Source organism: Hyla sarda, chromosome 6 (genome assembly GCF_029499605.1).
Source record: "Hyla sarda isolate aHylSar1 chromosome 6, aHylSar1.hap1, whole genome shotgun sequence".
In the NCBI taxonomy this organism is placed as follows: Eukaryota; Metazoa; Chordata; class Amphibia; order Anura; family Hylidae; genus Hyla; species Hyla sarda.
Window position 1 is genome coordinate 93,602,158 of NC_079194.1, and position 14,951 is coordinate 93,617,108.

Here is a 14,951-nt window from a genome sequence, read left to right on the forward strand (position 1 = left end):
CTGGGAACCGGTTGAAGGCAGTCCTTGGAACAAGAGGGACCCCAACTCTTGATCTCCCCAGTGGACCAATCCAGGGTTGGGGAATGGTGTTGAAGCCAGGGTAGTCCAAGGAGAACTTCAGAAGAGCAATTAGGAAGGACAAAAAATATAATCTCCTCGTGATGAGGTCCGATGCACATTAGGAGGGGCTCCGTGCGGTAACGCACGGTGCAATCCAACCTGGCTCCGTTGACCGCGGAAATGTGGAGTGGCTTGACAAGACGGGTCACCGGAATGCGGAATTTATTCACAAAGGACTCCCGAATAAAATTCCCAGAAGCTCCAGAGTCCAGGCAGGCCACGGCTGAGAGGGGAGAGCTGGCTGAAGTGGAAATCCGAACAGGTACCGTGAGACGTGGAGAAGCCGACTTGGCATCAAGAGACGCCACACCCACGTGAGCTGGGTGCGAGCGTGCGTTTCCCAGACGTGGAGGACGGATTGGGCAATCCACCAGAAAATGTTCAGTACTGGCACAGTACAGACAGAGATTCTCTTCCTTACGGCGATTCCTCTCCTCCAGGGTCAGGCGAGACCGATCCACTTGCATGGCCTCCTCGGCGAGAGGCCTAGGCGCAGATTGCAGTGGAGACTGTGGGAGAGGTGTCCAGAGATCTAAGTCTTTTTCCTGGCGGAGCTCTTGATGCCTCTCAGAAAAACGCATGTCAATGCGAGTGGCTAGATGAATGAGTTCATGCAGGTTAGCAGGAGTCTCTCGTGCGGCCAGAACATCTTTAATGTTGCTGGATAGGCCTTTTTTAAAGGTCGCGCAGAGAGCCTCATTATTCCAGGATAGTTCAGAAGCAAGAGTACGGAATTGTATGGCGTACTCGCCAACGGAAGAATTACCCTGGACCAGGTTCAGCAGGGCAGTCTCAGCAGAAGAGGCTCGGGCAGGTTCCTCAAAGACACTTCGAATTTCCGAGAAGAAGGAGTGTACAGAGGCAGTGACGGGGTCATCGCGGTCCCAGAGCGGTGTGGCCCATGACAGAGCTTTTCCAGACAGAAGGCTGACTACGAAAGCCACCTTAGACCTTTCAGTAGGAAACTGGTCCGACATCATCTCCATGTGCAGGGAACATTGCGAAAGAAAGCCACGGCAAAACTTAGAGTCCCCATTAAATTTGTCCGGCAAGGACAGGCGGAGGCTAGGAGTGGCCACTCGCTGCGGAAGGGGTGCTGGAGCTGGCGGAGGAGATGGTTGTTGCTGCAGTTGCGACTGAAGTTGGTGCACAATGGTGGACATTTCCGACAGCTGGTGGGTTAGATGGGCGATCTGTCGGGATTGCTGGGCGACCACCGTGGTGAGATCAGAGATGGAATGCTGGGGAACCTCAGCGGGATCCATGGCCGGATCTACTGTCACGATGCCGGCTGGCAGGAGGTGGATCCTCTGTGCCAGAGAGGGATGGCGAGGGCCGTGCTAGTGGACCGGTTCTAAGCCACTACTGGTTTTCACCAGAGCCCGCCGCAAAGCGGGATGGTCTTGCTGCGGCGGTAGTGACCAGGTCGTATCCACTAGCAACGGCTCAACCTCTCTGGCTGCTGAAGATAGGCGAGGTACAAGGGAGTAGGCAGAAGCAAAGTCGGACGTAGCAGAAGGTCGGGGGCAGGCGGCAAGGTTCGTAGTCAGGGGAGATAGCAGTAGTTCTGGTACACAGGGTTTAAACACACAAACGCTTTCACTAGGCACAAGGGCAACAAGATCCGGCAAGGAAGTGCAAGGGAGGAGGCTAGATATAGTCAGGGACCAGGTGGGAGCTAATTAAGCTAATTGGGCCAGGCACCAATCATTGGTGCACTGGCCCTTTAAGTCTCAGGGAGCTGGCGCGCGCGCGCCCTAGAGAGCGGAGCCGCGCGCGCCAGCACATGACAGCAGGGGACGGGAACGGGTAAGTGACCTGGGATGCGATTCGCGAGCGGGCGCGTCCCGCTGTGCGAATCGCATCCCCAACGGCCATGACAGAGCAGCGCTCCCGGTCAGCGGGACTGACCGGGGAGCTGCAGGGAGAAAGACGCCGTGAGCGCTCCGGGGAGGAGCGGGGACCCGGAGCGCTAGGCGTAACAACCACTTTGTCACTATTTTCCTTGATCCTTTACACAGTATTGTTAGGATCATTATTTTGTACACTATTTGACACATTATGTATTTATGATTCACTATGTGTTTTTCACATCAGTGAGACACTGTATCAATTATCAAATAAATTTCTTTATTTATATATTTTTTTTTTTTTTTAATTATCACTATTCTATTTTTTACATCCTCATATTACCACTACTATTACTGTGTTAATTTTTACACTCACGTACACTGGGTTATTATATATCCCCATAATCCTTATTTATATTTTTTCACATTTATATTTATTTTTATTTTTTTACATCATATTATTTTTTATTTTACTTTTCCTATGGGTGGATGCATTTTCGACACGTTCTACCGGTTATTCGGTGGGACGTGTCGGAAACCCACCCATTTTTGTTCACTAACTAAACCTATATAATAAACTGCTTTTTCATTAATTTTTTTAATAATTTTTTCATTTTCATCAATCTACTTAGTTATGTCTCTGTGCACACTGTGTTGCGGTTTACATGCGTTTTCCGCAGTGTTGGGGAGGACGCAGAAACTCACAGCAGTGTGTACATTGACATTGGCGAGAGTCTTACATATGGTATTTAGACTATTTCTTGAAATCATCACCTCCAGAATCTTTATTACTATATATTAACACTCTGCACGATATGCAACAGTATGTGCGCATGCGCCGAACCGGCTGGCTTAGCCGGTGAAGCCCATGTGACGTGTGTGATCAGGTGATGATCACATGACTGCTGGATACCGATGCGGAAGTGAACAACGCCGCTATGGCGTCCATGGGCATGCAGGAGTATGTGGATCTGTCTCAAGGTAGAATACATGTTTTTAATTGTTTTTAATTCACTGCCGATTTGGCGCACCTGTGGACTTTGACCTAGGGATATTGATATATGTTTATTCTATATATTTTGTACTTAATATGTATTTATGCCATGATTGATTTGGTTTGTCACTTATATTTTTTATATTTTGTATACACTTTATTTTTATGATTGTACGTTTGATCACTTTTTATAGCACTTTTTATACTTGATTGTTTGTTAATTACACACCTGATATAATGTGGATGTTGTAACCTGTGTATCATGCTTGAAAAAGATGGCGGGATGCCGTCGAAACGTCGCATCTGATATGGGTCAATAAATCCCAATTTTTGCACTTTACTACTGGGTGTGCTGCTATATTTTCTGCATCTTATATATATATATATATATATATATATATCTGTATTGTGATGACTCGCTCATGCAAATAGGTGCAGTTGCAGTATTTTCCAAATCAAAGTTCAGTTTTGTATTCATACTTCATGCTTATATTATATCTATTTGCTATGCATACTGCTGTATTTACTCTTTGTGGACTTGGTAGGGTTCATTTGCATTGATTTTGTGGACAGTTTTCCACCGATACGCTATTTAGCATCGGTTAGGGGGTTGAGGTAGGGTTACATCCCTTCTCTCTGTACATCTATTTGTGTTTTTAAGACGGTCTTTCCCTTTGTGGTTTTTCTAATAAAGCAATATTTATATTTATTTGTACATATGGTGGTGTGCATCTTTTGTGGTTGCCAGTCTTTTTCTTCTTTTTTCAATTGTATTCATACTTGTCACACAGCAAACAGTCTTTAAATGCAAAAGAAAAACGTAACAAAAGTCCACCTGTATTCCTTAGGTGTTTGTTCACACCTCAGACCAGGCAATGCGGCATCAAGCAAGTCTTTTCCAGGCCTCCAGGCAGGCTGCTCACCAGCTTTCAACCTTGGAGCAAACGTAGGGAAGAAGTCCATTCTCAGCTGTCTCTGGCAGTGTGAGCTGCAACTAGCAAATACCCCTCAGCGGCTGAAACAGGCTGCCTTTAAGGCCAACAAAATGCGGCCTGGATTGTGGGGAATGAACATTGTGGGGAACCCTGCACTTGATCCCAGTAAGAGCCATCCCGGATTGGCCTTCCAGCCATACTACGGCCATAGTGTCAGTCTGCATCTCAGCACAGACACTGAATAAATACCGGCTCTTACTTCACCAAAGCCAGGAGCCTTGGTGACACATATCGCCCATCAACCATGATGCCTTTTACCTTATCACAATATATATATCCAAAAAGAGGAGATGGCACTCCAGCGGTCCAGTGAAAAAGGTAAACTTTATTCACCCAAATAAATCTTTTTCAAGCCCTCATTGAGTAGGTTAAAACGTCGCTTTTTCACTTTGCGTCAATAAAGTTGACCTTTTTCACTGGACCACTGGAGTGCCGTCCTCTCTTTTTGGATTTGTACAGTTTGGGACTTTGTGGTAGAGTCTTTGATTGGACTGAGCACCTGTCAGGATCGGGGGATTGAAATCCCACACAGTACCACTCTTACCTTTGCATTATATATATAGTCTAGTGCCCAAAATGGCAATAAACGAAACCTATACGGAATACACCATAACCATAAATGCTTTATTAAAGTGAACCAGTGTAATTCACAATAGGTAAATGCCCGTAGACACTGTAGATATCACAGTCTGGTATTGGTATGTGTCACTAATGGCTGAATACATGAGAGAAAGGGACACATACCAAAGAGAAAAAAAACAGTATGCGTGATTTGTCATGCACAGGCTGACGTGAACAGGAGTCCAAAACACAGCAAGTCACACTGGCTAAACAAGAACAAGTGACTCAGCTGAGATGACTCCAGCTGGGGCAACAAACAAACACATTTATAGCAACACAAATCACCCGTAGTCTCAAAATGTGGTGTGCATGCACCCCCAGTTATGCTGCTTGGCATACTAGGGGTTACAACAAGGTTACCACACACATTTTCATACAAGTGTTACAGAATACAAAAGAGTTTCAACACAGTGCCAACTAGTGCCCACACATTAGAGCAGTTGTTTCCATAGAAACCAATGTGAAGAAAAGTCAGTGCCTAAGAGCCCATAAAGTTTCTGGATCACTGCACCTTACTAAGATGAGTTGAGGGGATGAGTTGAGAGAGACAGAAGCTGCATTTTCACCTAGCTGGTCCACACTGCCAGGATAGTGCTACAAGGGTCGCATGAGAGGAAGATACTCTGCAGACTCCATCCACCAAGGAACTGGATGCAGTTTGCCTCCAGGTCTCTGTCTAGCAGACTGATAGTTTATTCAGAGGATACTCACCTAGATGCACCAAATCTCATGTGTCATAGCAGGGCCAGGTCAGTTGGTGTGGGATCATGTGCTATTCTACAAAGTAGAGTATTACAATGGTCTTGTGCTAGAGAGCCCCTTACATCCTTATACACAATTCCAGTGCACAATGGTGTCACAGTGGCTATGACCATTGGGAGCTATAAGAAGTCCAGGGATAAAACTGACCTTTGAGTCAGACACTGAGAGAGAAGCAAAGTAGTATCTCCCCAAAATTAAGAGACACTGAAACACTGAAGCAGCACTTGTCCTCTGCAGCACTCAAAAAATTTACCATTTCAGTGCCATTAGTCTAGGAACAGTAGAGAACTGTTGTGTATCACCTTAAGTTACCTCAAGTAAAATTGTGTTGTACTATGCCCTCGCCTCCCTGTGTCTATTATACTGCACCCACAACACCAAGTTCCACCCTGAATTTATCTGCCAGCACACAGACAACTGGGGCATCAGCAGGCCCTCCAGTGAGTGCCAGGGGAAATAAGACTGTTTTCCACTTAACACCACCTGTGACATACCAACACCATCAGGGTAGAACTACAAGTCCCATCATCAACCCTTGGTTGCCATGCAATCACTGGCCGAAACGGGACACCACAGCGGCCAGTGATTGGCTAACCAGGTAGGTCCTGCTCCATGCGCTTGTCTCAGAAGCAGGAATAAGGCAGGACTGGAATAAAGGGGTATTATCAACCAGAAGTATTGCTTTTAGTAATGGTTATTTTGATAAAAGTCATAACATTTTAGCATCATACAGTTACCCACTGAACACCTGTGCATCCCTACTACTCAGTCATGTGGGACCCCACGTGCTGCAATATAGACAAGTAGCAACACACTTTATTTTTAGGAATTTGATAATCCAGAAAGTCTAATAGTCTGTTGCATAAATGTAAAATAATGTGAAATATAAAGTTTAGACCAGAAGCAGAAGACTGTTAGTTGGCCTAAACTCCTAAACTGCACCAGAATTCTGCTCCTTTTTTTTTACTGTAGCCCTGCCCCCTCAGGGATAAGTAGGTAATCGTGGAAGAGCAAAAGAATCTCACAAATGGTGCTGCTGGTTCCGTAGGAAGGTGGAATAAACCAAATCCAGAGTAGAGTATTGTAAGAACTTGTGGATTTTATTGCATAAGCATAAAACCAATAAAAGCAATAAAAAGCGATACAAGTTAGGATTACGCATTTCGGGGGAGCCAACCCCTTCTTCAGATCAGTGTGCAGACTATACAAACAGAAATTCTATAAATAGGGGGAAAAAGGGCGCCAGGTACATTAAGGGGAGGAGTAATGCAAATGACACTCAGGTTAAACACTTCGAAAAAGTATAAAAACAGAATATAATGACAGTATGTACATCATATGCGGGTAACATCATAGACCGAATGCTGTTATGCAAGGAATTCAAAAAGTAGCATGATTAAATGATTGCCGATGTCTGGCAGTGTCCGGCCGCACATCCGGACCACAGATGAAAACATCCGGGGTCCAGATGTGAGCCAGCGTGACTCCGACAGCGGCCGCGATTGCAGAGCTGATGTGCAATGCGAGGGAGCATATCAGAGGAGAGTTGCCACGGACTCGTTGCTAAGGTGCGTGCGTCACGTGGCTGGTAAGGCCAATCAGGGGACAGGAAACACGGAGAGCTGTCAGTAGTACGCTGACAGCTCCGTGCATTGAATCTGATGTATTGACATGTATTGTGCGGCTCTGTATTGACTAACGGAGACTGCAGGGGAATGGAGGGATGCGAAGAGTGAGAGGGCAGAGAAAGGGGGATGATGAGATATATATTAAGATGATGTAATGGTAGCTATACCCAGGTGCTGCAGGTGCGGCGGGGGATGGAGATAGGTATCTGACATATTAGGTATCAGACACTGAAGTAGAGGTGCTAATTAGGGTAGAATGAAAGGATATTATGGGGAGAGAGATATGACTGAGGGGATAAAGAGTTGGTATGAAATAGATGATGTATATGAGTGTATACATGCGCATATGGGCAATAATGCACATGCTCCACAAATGATGTATGCAAACATACGGATTGCAGACATACAACTATACAGCTGTGCATGCCCAGGTGCACTTCAGTATACAGATATACATGCCAGGGTGTATATCAGTGCAGTATTAAATTGGAGGTCTGTGTGAACAGTGGATATACATTCCAGGGTGTATGTCAGTGTAGTATTAAATTGGAGGTCTGTGTGAACATTGGATGCATAGGGGGTGTATGTGACAGTGGATGCATCAAGAGGTGAATGCATCAGAAGGTGTAAAATGGGATGAGATGTAAGGGAAATAAGAATTATTGATGAATTAAAGTTAGATTGATTAAGTAAAATTATTGGTGAGTAAGGTAGAATTATTGATGGATTAAGGTTGGTTGGTCCGGTAGGTGCATTCCAACCTTAATCCATCAATAATTCTACCTTACTCACCAATAATTTTACTTAATCCATCTAACTTTAATTCATCAATAATTCTACTTAAATCCTAATTTCCCTTACATCTCATCCCATTTTACACCTTCTGATGCATTCACCTCTAGATGCATCCACTGTCACATACACCCACAATGCATCCAATGTTCACACAGACCTCCAATTTAATACTACACGGATATACACCCTGGCATGTATATCTGTATACTGATGTGCACCTAGGCATGCACAGCTGTATAGTTGTATGTCTGCAATCCGCATGTTCGCATACATCATTTGTGGCGCATGTGCATAATTGCCCATATGTGCATGTATACACTTGTATACATCATCTATTTCATACCAACTCTTTATCCCCTCAGCCATATCTCTCGCCCCATAATATCCATTCATTCTACCCTAATTAGCACCTCTACTTCAGTGTCTGATACCTAATATGTCAGATACCCACCTCCACCCCCCGCCGCACCTGCAGTACCCGGGTATAGCTACCATTACATCATCTTAATATATATCTCGTCATTCCCCTTTCTCTGCCCTCTCACGCTTCGCATCCCTCCATTCCCCTGCAGTCTCCGTTAGTCAATACAGAGCTGCTGTCGGAGTCACGCTGGCTCACATCTGGACCCCGGATGTTTACATCTGTGGTCCGGATGTGCGGCCGGACACTGCCAGACATCGGCAATCATTTAATCATGCTACTTATTAAATTCCTTGCTTAACAGCATTCGGTCTATGATGTTACCCGCATATGATGTATATACTGTCATTATATTCTTTTTTTATGCTTTTTCTAAGTGTTTTACCTGAATGTCATTTGCATGACTCCTCCCCTTAATGTACCTGGCGCCCTTTTCCCCCCTATTTATAGAATTTCTGTTTGTATAGTCTGCACACTGATCTGAAGAAGGGGGTGGCTCCCCCGAAACACATAATCCTAACTTGTATCGCTTTTTATTGCTTTTATTGGTTTTATGCTTATGCAATAAAATCCACAAGTTCTTACAATACTCTACTCTGGATTTGGTTTATTCCCACTTCCTACAGAACCAGCAGCGCCATTTGTGAGGTTCTTTTGCTCTTCCACGATTACCTACTTTCTCCAGGAGACGGTTTTACCTCACCTCTAACCTCAGGCTCAGCAGCGGTTCCTACCATTTTGTAACCCCCATTGTGGGTTGATATGCAAGTTTAACAGTTGCTCTAAGGTGAGCAGCTACTACCTGCAAGCCCCGCACCTCTTTCCATTTCCCCTTCCCTATACCACCCCAACGGTATCACATGAGGCGCCCCCTCTGGTCTCTTTTTTTTCTCGCCATACAGGCCCTCAGGGATAAGTCATTCTCAAATCCATTTGTACTGTACTTTTATTTAACATACATTAAGTCGATTAGTAAGCAGTCAAATACAGATGGGAGTAAGGCTGCAGAATCAGACTACACAGGGTTTGTTTGTTGTCTGTATCCATGGCGATGATCTGCACAGCAGTTGTAAATTCAAAATGGCAGAAAATGTTTACATTTGTTATATTTTTCATTTTAAATTTTTTATAGCGACTTAAAAAAAGGTTAGGAAGGTGGGCCTATATTTTTCTATAAACTAAGCAAGCATCAGGCTTTTGAGGACAATGGTTTAGATGAATCATATTCCTTTGTACTGAAGAGATTTTAGTAAATGCCAAGAGCTCAGCTAGCGCTTCATGGTAAAAAACACCTATTATTTTAAGTTGTCTCCTAGCACGAACACTCTCAGCTAATGTACTCCTTTGTATCAGTCTTTGTCATTTATACATTTTACTTTTCTGCACAAATGAAGGCGACAACATAATTGTATGTGATGGCAAATAAAACCGAATAAAACCATCCACATTATCACAGCGGGGGCCACTAATCCATACGACAGCTTCTTCCAAAAGATCACACGGTTCAGTAAAACCTGTGCTGTGAAGGGGTGATATTTTCACAATTACAGTTGCCATAAAAAGGAAATTGGGGATATTACACAGGAACCTCCTGGTGCCCATAACATCTGGAATTGCTGACTGCCTGGCAGACCTTAAGTGTATTGTTGGCAGTAGAGGGAATCAGGTGCAGGGCTTTGTGACTAACCAGCAACTAACATGCCCAATATACTTACACTGTAAGCGTTAAATTGTTTGGGAAACTAGAGAATAGCGCCCCACATTAGTCCTATATTAATATATAGTCCTGAAATACTACAAAGCAGTTTATTTAGGTTGTATTTTACGAGCACCAAGATAAAAACTGACAGGCTGCTACACTTTGTCATTCCTGAAAAACAGCCTTTTTAAACTTCATGCAGATGTTTTGTTTGGTGGGATTTGAACCTAGGACCGTCAATCAGCTGATCAAGCCACCTTTCCCCTTGAGTGATGATGTACCCTTAAATACAATGGGTTTCATGTCAGTAGGCACATTTCCAACATTCATGCCCTTAATCTTTAGTCCTTATATACTTATATGCATGCAAAAAACAGGTCCTGGACCCCTGTGCTCTATCATTGGCTGCTAGGGTTTACCATGTTGAAAGGATACTGTTACCCACCAGGCCTCCTCATATCTTTCAAGCTTCCTCATTTGAAAGATAAAATCCATCATTATGTCTTTTGAGTGGCAGAGAAGTAGAGTTAAATTGTCCGGAAGCAAAATGCACAATTCTTGGAATGGAGAAGGCATGGCGGTTCCGGATACCCAGCTTTACTACTTGGCAGCTCAGCTCTCACACATTTTTCATAGGAGACGATTGGAAGGGCAGTTTGGCACACTGGGAAGGGGGTTATGAATATTGTTGAGCCAGGCGGAGCAGCCGCCCGGCGAAGATGACGTCAGCGTGCCCCAAGCTCGGATCAGAGCTCCGCCCATGCCCCAAGGCCCTCATTAGCATAAATAGAAAAACACGATTTGAGGCGGAACGGCTGGGCGAATCTGGACAATGTGAGTATCGTTTTAATCAGCATCACCCGTACTACAAGCCTGTGTGACAGATTTAGTGCGGATGATACTACTGAAAGATTTCCTTTAAGTTTTAGTCTACATCTCTATGATATACTTTGGCTGGTAGACACTTTATCAAAATTTTTGGAGAATTACAGAATTCTACCCTAAACCTTAAGAATGTAATTAAAATGTTAGGGTATAATGTAGGCACTTTTGTGGAGTTGCATACCATGTCTAGGTTCTGAAATGTATGGAGGCATGTCGTCAATAATTAATGCTAAGACAAGCGCCCTTCCAATCCTCTCCTACGACAAATGTGTGAGAGCTGAGCTGCCAAGTAGTAAAGCTGGGTATCCGGAACCGCCATTCCTTCTCCAACCCAAGAATTGTGCATTTAACTCTACTTCTCTGCCACTCAAAAGACATAATGATGGATTCTATCTTTCAAATGAGGAAGCTTGAAAGATATGAGGAGGCCTGGTGGGTGACTTATAAGATTCTGGGTAACAGTATCCTTTTAACATGGTTAATCTAAGCAGCCAATGATAGAGCAAACGGGTCCAGGACCTGGTTTTTGCATGGATATATGTATATAAGGACTAAAGATTAAGGGCATGAATGTTGGAAATGTGCCTACTGACATGAACCCCAACGTATTTAAGGGAACATCACCGGTGCAGGGGAAAGGTGGCTTGATCAGCTGATTGACGGAAAGAGTAACGAAAAGCAAAAACGATCCTTCAGGAGAAAGGGGCTGGTGTCCCCAAGACCCAAATAATATTGTCTGCATATAAATCCACATGTTCTTAATAACCACCCTTATGTAGCCCCTGTATGTACAGGGTCACGACTGAGGCATTCTGCTAGGTGCTCCATGGATAAGGCATGCATACTTAATGGAAGGGGCATGTACTATATCTCCAGAACAGGGTGAATCCATACTTTAAACAGGTATGTAAACATACAGAATTGGTAAGTCTGATAGTACTTGGAACAGGAATCAGTTATAACAAATAGTTTTGGGGTAGAGGGGAGTCTTTAGGTAAAGCGAGGAAGGTCTTTAGACATAGCAACAGTCTCATGCAGAAGTCAGGTGCACTTCCAAAAGGTGTCTCAGGCAGTCTTTGTATTGGGTGTGTTGCAGGGATTCTCTCTATTCACTCAAGGTCACCTAGTAGACAAGCCTCTGTGGGTGGACTTATACACCTGCTGCATGAAAGATGACTTATGTGGCCCCCCACTCTGCCACTCTACACTATAGTCCTGTGCAACACACGTCCCGTCTTGTCCCGTCAGGCGCGGCTGTACTGGTTCTCTCTCTCAGCATTAAACCTCTGGAGCTTCTTTCTTGTTTCCCACCAACTCTGGAAACCTTTTCTCCCTGAAGATTACTGCGGTGTCTGAACAAGTGCAACAAGGTGGTACAGTTCATCTTTGATTTTGCCTTCTGTTAGAATGTGACGCTCTTTTGTAATGATACAGTTGTCATCTTTGTAACGACACCCACATTTTGACAGCATGGTGGCTTAGTGGTTAGCATTGTTGTCTTGCAGCGTTGGGTTCATCTTTGATTTTGCGTTCTGTTAGAATGTGTCTCTCGTTTGTAATGATACAGTTATCATCTTTGTTTGTAACAACACTCACATTCTGACAGCATGGTGGTTTAGTGGTTAGCATTGTTGGCTTGCAGTGTTGGGTTCCTAGGTTCAAATCCCACCAAACAAAACATATGCATGAAGTTTAGAAAAGCTGTACTCCCAGAAGCAGTGTTCCCTTCGGCTTCACTGCCACAGCCATCTTTGATGTGTAAAAGCTGGGGGATGCCTCTTCTGGAAGTACACAGTAAGCGGTGCATGCGTTGTACACTAATACAGGTGAGGGAGGGGGGTTATGAATATGAATGAGCTGGGCAGAGCGGCCGTCTGGCAAAGATGATGTCAGCGTGCCCCAAGCCCAGATCGGATGTGAGTACTGTTTTAATCAGCATCACCCGCACTACAAGGCTGTGTGACAGGTTTAGTGTGGGTGATACTACTGACAGATTTACTTTAACATTTAATCAGTACTATTGAGAGGACAATTTTAATAGTACTGATTAAATGTAAAATTTTAGCCTACATCTCTATGATATATTTAGGGTAGAATTTTGTCACATTACAGCAACCTTCAATTGTATCTATCAACTCCCTTATGGTATAGTGTATCCTTGCCAAAATGTCTGAATCGATCACTTTGACTGTCCCATGGTATTCAGTACCTAGGCCAATTGACATGTAAACACTTATATGGATACTCCGGTGGGAAAATTATTATTTTTTTTTTTAAATAAACTGATGCCAGAAAGTTAAACAGATTTTTAAATTACTTCTATTAAAAATCTTAATACTTCCAGTACTTATTAGCATCTGTATACTAAGCGGAAATTCCTTTCTTTTTGGAATTATTTTCTGTCATGAACACAGTGCTCTCTGCTGACACCTCTGTCCATTTCAGGAACTGTCCAGAACAGGAGAAGATCCCCATAGCAAGCATATGCTGCTCTGGACATTTCCTAAAATGGACAGAGGTGTCATCAGAGAGCACTGTGCTCGTGACAGAAAAGAAATCCAAAAAGAAAAGAATTTCCTCTGTAATATACAGAATGTAATAAGTACTGGAAGCATTAAGATTTTTTAATAGAAGTAATTTACAAATCTGTTTAACCTTCTGGCATTAGTTTATTTAAAAAAAAAAGATTTTCCACCAGAGTACCTCTTTAACCCCTTGGGTACGGAGCGTTTTTCCGTTTTTGCACTTTCGTTTTTTCCTCCTAACCTTTTAAAAATCATAACCCTTGCAAATTTGCACCTAAAAATCCATATGATGGCATATTTTTTGCGCCACCAATTCTACTTTGTAATGACATCAGTCATTTTACCCAAAAATCTACGGCAAAACGGAAAAAAAATCATTGTGCGACAAAATTGAAGACAAAAGCCATTCTGTAAATTTTGGGGGCTTCCGTTTCTACGCAGTACATATTTCAGTAAAAATACACCTTATCATTATTCTGTAGATCCATACGGTTAAAATGATACCCTACTTATATGGGTTTGATTTTGTCGTACTTCTGGAAAAAATCATAACTACATGCAGCAAAGTTTAAAATTGTCATATTCTGACTTCTATATTCTATAACTTTTTTATTTTTCCGCCCCGTAATCTGAAGTTTTTAGCAGTACTATTTTTGTATTGATCGGACTTTTTGATCGCTTCTTATTCATTTTTTTAATGATATAAAAAGTGACCAAAAATACGCTATTTTGGAATTTGGGATTTTTGTGCGCATACGTCATTGACCATACGGTTTATTTAATGATATATTTTTATAATTCGGACATTTCCGCATGCGGCGATATCACATATGTTTATTTTATTTTTTTTTTACACTATGGGAAAAGGGGGGGGGGGGTGATTCAAACTTTTATTAGGGAAGGGGTTAAATTATCTTTATTCACTTTTTTTCAGTTTTTTTTTTATTTTGCAATGTTATAGCTCCCATAGGGGCTATGACACTGCACACACTGATCTTTTACATAGATCAATAGTTTCTCATAGGAAACCATTGAGCAATGATTCTGCCGCTTGACTGCTCATGCCTGGATCTCAAAGGTTAATAGTGCGCGGCACTGCGATCAGTGCTTTCCACCGGAGTACCCCTTTAACTATATTCATCCAATGACAATATATCAGATATCAAAGACACCCAACACAGACACTTACGAGGTCAGGGGGATGGAAGAACCCATTAAATCATACTACTTAAATCAACTGGTGCCAGAAAGTTAAACAGATTTGTAAATTACTTCTATTAAAAAATCTTAATCCTTCCAGAACTTATTAGCTGCTGAATACTACAGAGGAAATTCTTTTCTTTTTGGAACACAGAGCTCTCTGCTGAATCACGAGCACAGTGCTCTCTGTTGACATCTCTGTCCATTTTAAGAACTGTCCAGAGTAGGAGAAAATGCCCATAGAAAACATGCTGCTCTGGACAGTTCCTAAAATGGAAAGAGATGTCAGCAGAAAGCACTGTGCTCGTGATGTCAGCAGAGAGCACTGTGTTCCAAAAAAAAAAAAAAAAATTCCTCTATATTATTCAGCAGATAATAAGTACTGGAAGGATTAAGATTTTTTAATAGAAGTCATTTACAAATCTGTTTAACTTTCTGGCACCAGTTGATTAAAAA

At 42.9% G+C, this 14,951-nt stretch overlaps 1 protein-coding gene across 9 annotated transcripts in view; it reads right to left on the minus strand.

Annotated features, from left to right (window-relative positions):
• CFAP20DC (CFAP20 domain containing) overlaps window positions 1–14,951 on the minus strand; it is a 512,401-nt gene that overhangs the window by 459,215 nt on the left and 38,235 nt on the right. The window contains exon 1 of one of the 9 annotated variants that reach the window (XM_056524503.1): window positions 9,146–9,246. The exons of the other annotated variants lie outside the window; for them this stretch is intronic. The gene's annotated coding sequence lies outside the window, so the exon portion shown is untranslated. Of the gene's footprint in view, window positions 1–9,145; window positions 9,247–14,951 lie in introns of those variants that run through there. 9 annotated transcript variants of the gene reach the window in all.